This window comes from Rosa rugosa, chromosome 1 (assembly GCF_958449725.1).
Source record: "Rosa rugosa chromosome 1, drRosRugo1.1, whole genome shotgun sequence".
NCBI lineage: Eukaryota > Viridiplantae > Streptophyta > Magnoliopsida > Rosales > Rosaceae > Rosa > Rosa rugosa.
The window spans coordinates 24,946,296-24,955,902 of record NC_084820.1 but is presented as its reverse complement, the minus strand read 5'-3'; the positions used below and the strand labels follow the sequence as shown (position 1 = coordinate 24,955,902).

Below are 9,607 nucleotides of genomic sequence, written 5' to 3'. Positions count from 1 at the left end.
ATAATGCAACCACCTTAATTAGCTTCCTAGGTCAAGCTTTTAAGGTGGTTGAATTATATGAAGGCAACTATATAATCAAAATACACACACACACACACACACACATATCCAACACTCAGCCTGTTTCTCATATGAAAAGTCACATTTTGATATTTTATATTTGGCTTCAAATACTGCAAGCACCGTAGTTAGCCTCCTTAATCAAGCTTTTAAGGTGGTTGAATTATCTGAAGGCAACTATATAATCAAGAAACATATCTTAGCTAGCTCATCCAGCATCTGTTTAAACCTCCACAAGTAATGTAAAGAGAGATGCCCCTATATTTAAAAGGTTCCCTCTATCTCTCTCTCTCTCTCTCTGATAGAGTTCTCCGTTCATGCACCTTTTCTCACACCACTTGAAAGGCTCCATGTTATGCCACGCATCAAAAATTTAACTTGTTACTAGTTACAGTTAGTGAAAGACGATTTTACTTAGTGGGTTTCTGTTTTATCGTTTAGGGGACGAAGAGTTGACTTTTTCCTTGACCTGATGTTTTGAAAAAAATTCTTGCGGAAGTTGTAGGACACGTTAAACCGAGTTCACAGACACATAGTTTGCCCAAATCGGAGTTCGGACGGAAAAGTTATGATTGAAAAACTTAAGTTACTATTCTGGGCCTTTGTGTATATCTATAGGGTTGCTATTTTTGGAAAGGGAAAGGTTTTCATTTCAGCCAATCAAATACCAAAACACGCAACCTGTTTTTCTTTTGCACCATACTAATCTAGAAGCTATTTCCAGCTATTTCTCCGCAGTCGGACCGCCGCTGGGCACGCCACTGGTCACAAATTGATCCCCTCTCCCTTCTCTTCTAACCCATGTAAGTATTTCACGTTGACATGCCTTGATTCAAGCTAATCGAAGTGAGATTATTCAAATCGGCGAATCGCCAAATTCTCGTTGGGTTTCTGATTTCCGACAGGTTCCGGCCTGAAATCTTGGTGAGTTTTGTTGCTTGGGAGACACTGATTGTTTTGCTACCCATCTTGTAGCTCAGTTTGGCTGGAGGAAGAAGAATTGAAACTGAACAGTGGGATTCGCCGGATTTTTTGCTTTCGAGTCTATTTCCCGCCAATTGGTTATGATTTGGTTGTTTGTGCAAGTACAAAAGTTGTTGGGTTTGTTGTGAGGATCAATTTGGTATAAGTGGTGTGGCCTGGTTTGGGCTTCAGTGCGGTGGCACGTGGAGGCGCATGCAGCCACTTAAAATGCTTTGTTTTAGCTTATAAATCATACCCTGCGATTAGGAACCTTTGGCCACACTTTGTGTTAGAAATTTCGAATTTAGATATTGACTGGAAAATGTTAGTTTTGAAATTATTGGGTGTGATATTCGTTGTTGTGAATTACATTCGGATGTTATCCTTAGAGGATTTGAGAATGTGAAAGAGGATTTGGAAATAGGTAAATCGTTGAGAATCTTGGATTTCGAGTAGTAAGAATCTTAAATTGGAAAAGCCGGGTTTAGGGGAAATTATGAGTAAATTGAGTTGTTATTATTTCGAGTAAGTGATTGTCTTTTTTAAATTGTTCCCCTATTATTATTTATACGCTGCCAATTTGTACAGGGCTTATTGAGCCCTCGAGTGAGGAGGATCCCGACAGGCATAGTTGTGAGACTTACCAGTGAGTGGACCTTTGCTTTTAAATTGAATTATGCATGCAGTACTGAATCTTCAATTATAGTTTCAACTTGAGATTTAAAATATTTGATTAAATGTGATTTCATTGTTATCGAAAGGAAATGAGTTTTCAAAACGTGACTTGATAAGGAGGCTATTGTTGTCGCATGTATGCATTACCTGGTCGGTAGTACCCTCCAGATAATAGTTTGGTCGGCAATACCCTCCAGACTATATTCCGGTCGGCAGTACCCTTCGATGCGTAATCTGGTCGGCAGTACCTTCCAGATGGCATGAGGTAGTTAGTCAGCAGTACCCTCTAGACTATATTTCAGTCGGCGGTACCCTCTGATGCGTAATATGGTTGGCAATACCCTCCAGATGGCCTGAGGTAGTTAGTCGGCAGTACCTTCTAACTATCTGTGGTTGGTCAGCAGTACCCTCTAACCACCGCCTCCTAGATTACAGTCGGCAGTACCCTCCATGCGTCATCTAGTCGGCAGTACCTTCTAACTATCTGTGGTTGGTCAGCAGTACCCTCTAACCACCGCCTCCTAGATTACAGTCGGCAGTACCCTCCATGCGTCATCTAGTCGGCAGTACCCTTCAGATGACATGAGATGACTAGTCGGTAGTACCCTCTAGTCATCGAACATTTTACACTGAAATGTGGATTTTAAAAGGCAGATTTTGGAATGATTCTTTAATTTTTGATGCATGCCGGATTTAAGAAGAAGAAAATGGGAAAGCATTCACTTATTTTATTTTCTTTAGTAAATTACTTTGCTTTTGTCCACTCACTCTAATGGTTTTCAATGCTTTTCCCTGGGCCCTTCGATTTTCAACTGCTCAGATTTCAGATTGCCGAGGTTGTGCTTTCAGGAATTCAAGGCTTATGATCAATTGCTTTCGTTTTGACTGTAGGTTATTACTTAACCTACTCATGTAAGATATCGGCTTTAATTTGTAGGATTGCTCTGATAACCAAAATTTAAGCTGGAAGAATGTTTAATATTTGAGAATTTGGACATGGTTGTGCTAAGATGAATTACTATTCAGAATGTAAAATATACCTGGAATGTAAATATTTGGAATGTATAATTGGTTGTGATGTTAGTTAAGCTTCACGTCCAGGTTTTGTTATATTTGGGTAGTCCATTTTTAAGGAAAGTTTTGCTGAATATTCGGCAAAACTTTACCTAAGATGGGCCCCGCAAGCCCGATTCAGGTTTAAGGGTGAAATCTAGTTCGGGTTATGTTACTCCATAAGAAACCTGTATAAATAAAGGCAAAGGGAACCTATAGTGACCTAGATATTAAGTTCATGCCACCAAGGAGGATACTAAGACCATCGACGTGCATTTCTTGTATCCACAAAACCTAAAAGTTTACAGGAAAGAAAGGACACAATTTGCTACAACAATACAGTAATAGTTATTTTCATCACCCTCCTAATTTATTGTTGGTAGAAATTTTCAAGTAATTGGTAGGTCTTATAAGAGAAGAGGTTGTCGGCTGTATTTTCATTTTCAGTTGGCCAAAACTATGACTGTCACTCAGTCGGTTCGAATTGGTTATATGTATTACCAACTTCAAAACCAAAGCTTTCGGTTTCAAAATTGAGCTACCAATTACCAACAAAAATTTTTGATTTTTAATCATATCTACCAAATTCAGTATTTCGGTTTTCGGTATTACCAACTTTAGAACAACTAATTCTTTGTAATATAAATTAGAATGAACAAAATTAGGTTTTTCAATTTTAAAACCGTAAACTTCGTATTCGTCTACTAATCATTGCTTTCTTTTGTATATATGACATCAAATTTTAGCCATTTTCTATAAAACTAGGTTATTTAACCATCTTGGACTAGGTTACTCAAAATACATGTACTATTAATTATATAGTATATTGAGTAATGTTCATACTATTATGAAACTTTTATGTTTATTTCTTAATATACATGTATGTGTATTGAAAATCATAGTATATAAAACTAATATTTAAATAATCGGTAAATTCGGTATTTACCAAAACCAAACCAACTTTTTCGGTAATTTTCTATTTCGGTTTTATAGGTCTCGATTACTAAAAAGTCGGTTTACCAAACCTAAAGTATCTGTTGATATTCAGTCGGTTTGATAATTACCAAATCAAGTAACCGCGCTAGCCAAAACCCGAAAATTATATTGATGCTATAGCAAACTCTCGATACCGTGGTCTTCACGTGGGATGGGGTTGGGCGCGGGACCAAGTTTATTCTTCCAATCTTGCACAAAGAGATGCCATTATATTGTAAAAAGTCTCTCTCTCTCTCTCTCTCTCTCTCTCTCTCTCTCTCTGATATAATTCTCCGTCGATGCACCTTTTTTCGAACCACTTGAAAGAATCCATAAGAAACCCGCTGCCATTGACCCAGGTATAGTAGATGCTTCCATCGGTTTCTTCTTTCTTCTACGGCCGTATAACCAAGTTTGCTGAATTGTTGGGTGGGTTCTGCACTTCTGCCGACACAGAGTGGGAAGAAAGAAAAGAAGAGATTGAGAGGGTTCTGCCGCCTCCTCTCTGTTCTTTCTTACGAATTGCCCCTGCCTCCTCTTTTGCGTAATTACCCAGTCCAGGTGTTGGTAGCCTATCGAAAGGTGAGAGAGAGGCGGAGAGCGACAGAGGAAGCCTCTGTTTCTTTCTCTTTTCTTCTGCAGCTTTTAAGTTTTGAGCTGCTTAACCAAAACAGAGCTCGCAGCGATGAAGACCGAAACCACGGCATTTCAAATCGACCTGGTTAATCCCATGGCTGTTGACCTTCATCATCAATTTCCCTCCAACCCTTCTTCAAGGTTTGTTTGTTTTTTTTTTTTTTTTTTTTGAATTTTTTTGTTTGTTTATTGTTTTGATTTTTGTATGGTACTGGGTTTTGTGGGTTTTTGCTTCCCAGAACTTATATAAAAATGGTTACTGAACTCAAAGTTCATATCTTTCAAGCTTAATCTACAACTACGGCACTGGGTTTTACTTTTTTTTCCTCAAGTTTTGTCAAAGTTTGGATTTTTATCAATATGAATTGTTTGAATAGTAGGGTATTGGTTTTGGATAGGATTTTGATATTGAAATTAATACTCTGCTCATAGGCTAGCATGTAGGCTCTGCACCATTGAAAATGTCTGGAGGATTGGGTAATTAGTGAAGGAATGTATTGCAAGAGGTAGTGAGTTAGTTCAAGCTATTGCGAATAATCTTTTCAATTTGCCTTCGACTAGGGACTCTTTGCTTTCAATCTTTTCAATCCGTAAAAGAGCTGGTAGGAGGCATAGGCAAAAACGTCTGGCCACTTTAATTGCATTATACACTGGAGCTCACTGTAACTACTGAGTTCTGATATGAGTGTTCTTTGTTATATGGTCAAATAATGGGTCACAAACGCCCTTAAGTAAACCAAGTGTTGTTGTTGAAGTAAAAACAATTTTCAGTAGAATAGGATTTCCAGTTAATTGTGATTGGGTATATGTTTTGAATTTTCGGACACCCTATGAAGTTTTCTAATTGAGAGGAAAGTCTTTGTAGAGATTTAATTTTGGTCTCTAAAATCATTGAATCGATGTGCAGGGATTCAGGAAGGTTGATCCAAACTGGTGGGAGTTTGCAAACGAGTGGTTCCTAAGGGGCAGACACATTTATTGAGAAATGTTGTGAGGAGAAAACGCAACAATAACTTTCCCTCTCAGAATTGATGTTCTGGATTTCTGGTATGTGTTTTGATTTGGGAAAGAACATTTGTTGGTTTTTTGCTTAATACATTTTCCTATTGAAGAAAATTGTTACTGATGCGAAAGATTTGTATGTTTGATTCAGTTTCAGGGTTGGACCTGATTCTCAAGTTTGCAGCTTTATAATCCCAAAAGCCAGAAGAGATTTAGGGCTTGACGTAGTTTAAAAACCATGGGAGAAGATGACGTGTACACAAAAGATTGGAGGGTTGAATCCATTCCAGATGAGTTTCTCAAATTTTGATTTGTTTTTAGTCTTTCCCCGTTCTCTTCTTTTTACTAAAACCTGTCTTCTTACTAAAACATGTCTTCATTTGTTTGTGTACAGCTCCTTGCTTTCTCTGGCTCACGCCTACTTAACAGTAATCGACCCAGATGATTTATATGATCTGTTACATATGCCAATGTAATTCATACGTGATCTGTGTGATATAGTATTGTGTAATGATTACATCAGTTTAAATGGTTATTTGTAGTTGGAGTAACCGTATCGGAAGTGCTTAGTGAGGGTGCACTTACTATTCTTAGTTTCTTATTCTTTCCTGTTGTTTGAATTGTACTTAATTATCTCAATTATTTCTGCACGATCAAATTGATTTTCCACGGTGATTTCTACTCAATGTTAATGATCTGTATTTCTTATCAACTTCACGTTGTTCAGTACGTAATTTTTGTAGCTCTGTTTATTGGAATCAGTCATGTAGTGTTTCTAAACTGTAATACATTGCCCTAAAAAGGTTCTTCCCTTTTCCCTTCCAGTTTTAACAGTGAGGTTACTCAGTTCTGAAGCTTGAACCTAATATGTTACAAACATTACCCAACTTCCCATAACGATTATGAGTTAGTGTTTGCATTGCATTATTGATGTGCTTTCAGTTGGTTGCCTGTGGAGGTTAATTTCATGGTATTGTTAAGAAGTTGGTTGTTCCTCTTGGAAAATTGGTTTATGGAGTGATTCATGGTCTTGGTTCGAAAATTATTTTTATTTTTTCTTCATTTTGGCTCATGGTACTATCAGAATAGGTCTACAACTCATTTGTAAATATTCTTCTGATATTAGCTGTTCTTGAGTTTGTAGTGCTACTTTCTGCACTTATACATTTTGGTTTAATGACCACTCAGTTCACTCTAAGACCAATTTAGATTGAACAATTATTGGATCCACCCCCGGGTGAACCTGCTTGTTCACCCCTCTCCCAACCTACCAATCAGAAATAGCCACATATATTTTGAGTAAAGAAATAAAACTCTAGCTTAACTATTTATAAAAGAAATAATAAAAAATAAAAACATAATTCCAACTCAATTAAGGAACGGCGTTAGCTAACGTCCGTTCCCAAATCCATATCGTGCTCTTGGCCAGGACAAAGAACAGAGGAAGTTTTGAAACCTAGCGACCAAAAGTCAATCCATACTGACTGAAGCTGCAACTATGGATACCATCTTTGACAAGGATTGAGGTAATTTTCATTTGGGGTTTCTGTTTCTTTTCTTTAGCCTTTGGATACCATCTCTGACAAGGACGAAGAACAGATTGCGCTAATTGGACTGAGGTAATTTTTATTTGGGGTTTCTTTTCTTTAGCCTTTGAATTTGGTTTACGTTTTATATGTTTAATCAGTTTTGATTTTTCTTGTTCTTATGTTCGGTCGATCATCTCCTTCTTCTTTTTTGTTGGTCAGTCGATTATCATATATCGTATTCTATTAGCTTGATCAATTATGACTCTTCTTGTTCTAATGTTCGACAATTCCATCTCAGTTTATTATACATATAGTACATGATAGTTTACTCTAGAACCTATTAGCTTCGACAGCTGACATTTCATCTTCTTCTTTTTTATTTTTTTGGTCAGTTGTTTGTATGATCAATTTCATCTTCTTTTTTATTTTTTTGGTCGTCCAACAGTAGCTTTTCTTTTAACTCCACGTGCATTTGATACTTCACCTTCCAAAGCTCCAACATCTGAAGTTTGAATCACCCATGCATCTTCTTTCAAAAGTTTCTTCTTCTTTTCTTCCAAATTTTTAAGCAACTCGATGGCATATTCATCTGCATATGTTGTTAATTCCTCATGTTCTGCGGCAAAGGATGCAATCTCACGATAATTACGACACAAATGGCTGTACCGCGCGCTTTCCAATCGACTGCTTGAGATTTTCATTAGTCTTTGGTCCATGATAACAAGTGATGCTTCTTGCCTTAGCTTCTTTACTCCATTGATTTAATATGCAAGTAGGAGGGATTCTTCCCACGTTCTTCCTATCCAACACTTTCAATGCATGACGGCATAAAATCCCAACAAAATTAAACTTCATGCAACTACAAGTTATTGTTTGCTCTGAAGCATCAAATTTTACCAAATGCTCTCGAGCAACACCACAGACAAAGTGGAGATATAAAACAATCCATATATGCAATATGACTTTGAGAGACAGGTATCAATTGCTTCAAAAGTGGTTCCAAATTTTCACAATAGGAATGAGATTCCAGAAATCATGATCACACTTCTTACTTTACTGAGAGCATTTAAATTCCAAGCTTCCAACTCTAGACAACATCAAAATCAAAATATTGTTTAAAAGAAACACAAGAATCATAACTGATCAATGATATAAATTACTATACAAGTATAACCAAAGAGTTAAAGCTATAGCATTGTTCTGCCACTACGTTGTGTACTCAATGGTTTCAATCATATAGTTGTATATGTATAATCAATATAACCATATTCAATTGACTAATAAAAAAAAAATAAAAAAATAAAAAGAAGAAGGAGATGACTTAATCGAAACCATGTGCTGATATAAACAAAATATGAAAGCTTAATCATGAATTCCTTGAACCGTATGACTTGATCGAAACCATATATATGCTGATATAAATATCACCTCCTGTCCAAGCGCAATCTGTTCTTCATCCTTGTCAGAGATGGTATCCATAGTTGCAGCTTCAGTCAGTATGGATTGACTTTTGGTCGCTAGGTTTCAAAACTTCCTCTTTTCTTCGTCCTGGCCAAGAGCACGATATGGATTTGGGAACGGCGTTAGCTAACGTCCGTTCCTTAATTGAGTTGGAATTCTGTTTTTATTTTTTATTATTTCTTTTATAAATAGTTAAGCTAGAGTTTTATTTCTTTACTCAAAATATATGTGGCTATTTCTGATTGGTAGGTTGGGAGGGGGGTGAACAAGCAGGTTCACCCGGGGGTGGATCCAAGAATTGTTCATTTAGATTTATTATCCTCATATCTATATAATTTCCTACGCAAATGCAGGTTTTTGATATTGAAGTTGATGAGTTTTGGTCTGTAGGGATAAGTCAGTGGAACTAAGCTTCATTACTAGAAAAGTAGAAAGAAAATACTTTTGATTCTAATCTCGAAACCTATGAGCATGTTACAATCAACGAATCCACGAATCTTTTAAGATAGCAAAAAGTTTCAATTCTGTTTGTTGCAATATAAGGTCTGTAGTTTTAATATGGTTATGTAAAGCTTTATCCTTCTTCTTTTTTTTTTCTTCTTTTTTTGGTAGGTTTTGGGATTTGGTTTGTTCATACCTAAGAAGATAAACAAACTGTAATTAACTATTTCAAGGTGGTTTGTATATTTCCTTCTCTTTTTTATTTTACAGTTATTGCATCTTTTGCATGATCAAGTTAACTGGGATTTTGTATGTACAGTCCATGGATTTGCAGATGAGTCTTCAGTTGAAGATGCATTTGAGTCTGCCAATGAATTAGATCAGTGGTAAATCCCCATTGTAGAAACTTGATACCAGCTTGGTTAAAATACCAGGTGTTTGCTTAATCTTTCTCTTTACAACCTTGGTTAAAATACCAGCTTTTGTAATATGTTTATAACATTTTGAATTAATTTTTCTTAGCTTATAATTGTGATTATATTACGTACATCATGATTTGTGGAGAAAACAAAATTTAACCCGCAGCATCGCGCGGGAGCACTTTCTAGTAAATTCAAATCAGGTGACCCCTTGATAGCCTTCCGTTGTTCGCTAGCTTACACTACCTAGTTTAACTCCCAACTTGCTTATCTTTTTAAGTTTTTATGTTCATTTCTAATATTGTAAATTAGTAATTACTATTAGACAATAATATTCAACTTATGACGTGTTTCAAACATGTATGTCGAAAAAACATGCATGTCTTTCGACCT

The 9,607-nt window shown here is 36.4% G+C and overlaps 2 long non-coding RNA genes across 2 annotated transcripts; both read left to right on the top strand.

The window, feature by feature from the left end:
• The first annotated feature begins 3,973 nt into the window (after window positions 1-3,973).
• LOC133734329 (uncharacterized) lies at window positions 3,974-6,076 on the top strand. Its single transcript, XR_009858243.1, has 3 exons — window positions 3,974-4,503; window positions 5,270-5,409; window positions 5,516-6,076. It is a non-coding gene; the product is annotated as an uncharacterized LOC133734329 (long non-coding RNA).
• Window positions 6,077-8,664: 2,588 nt separating this feature from the next.
• LOC133724380 (uncharacterized) lies at window positions 8,665-9,333 on the top strand. The gene is made up of 2 exons (XR_009853650.1): window positions 8,665-9,031; window positions 9,115-9,333. It is a non-coding gene; the product is annotated as an uncharacterized LOC133724380 (long non-coding RNA).
• The last annotated feature ends 274 nt before the right edge of the window (window positions 9,334-9,607 follow it).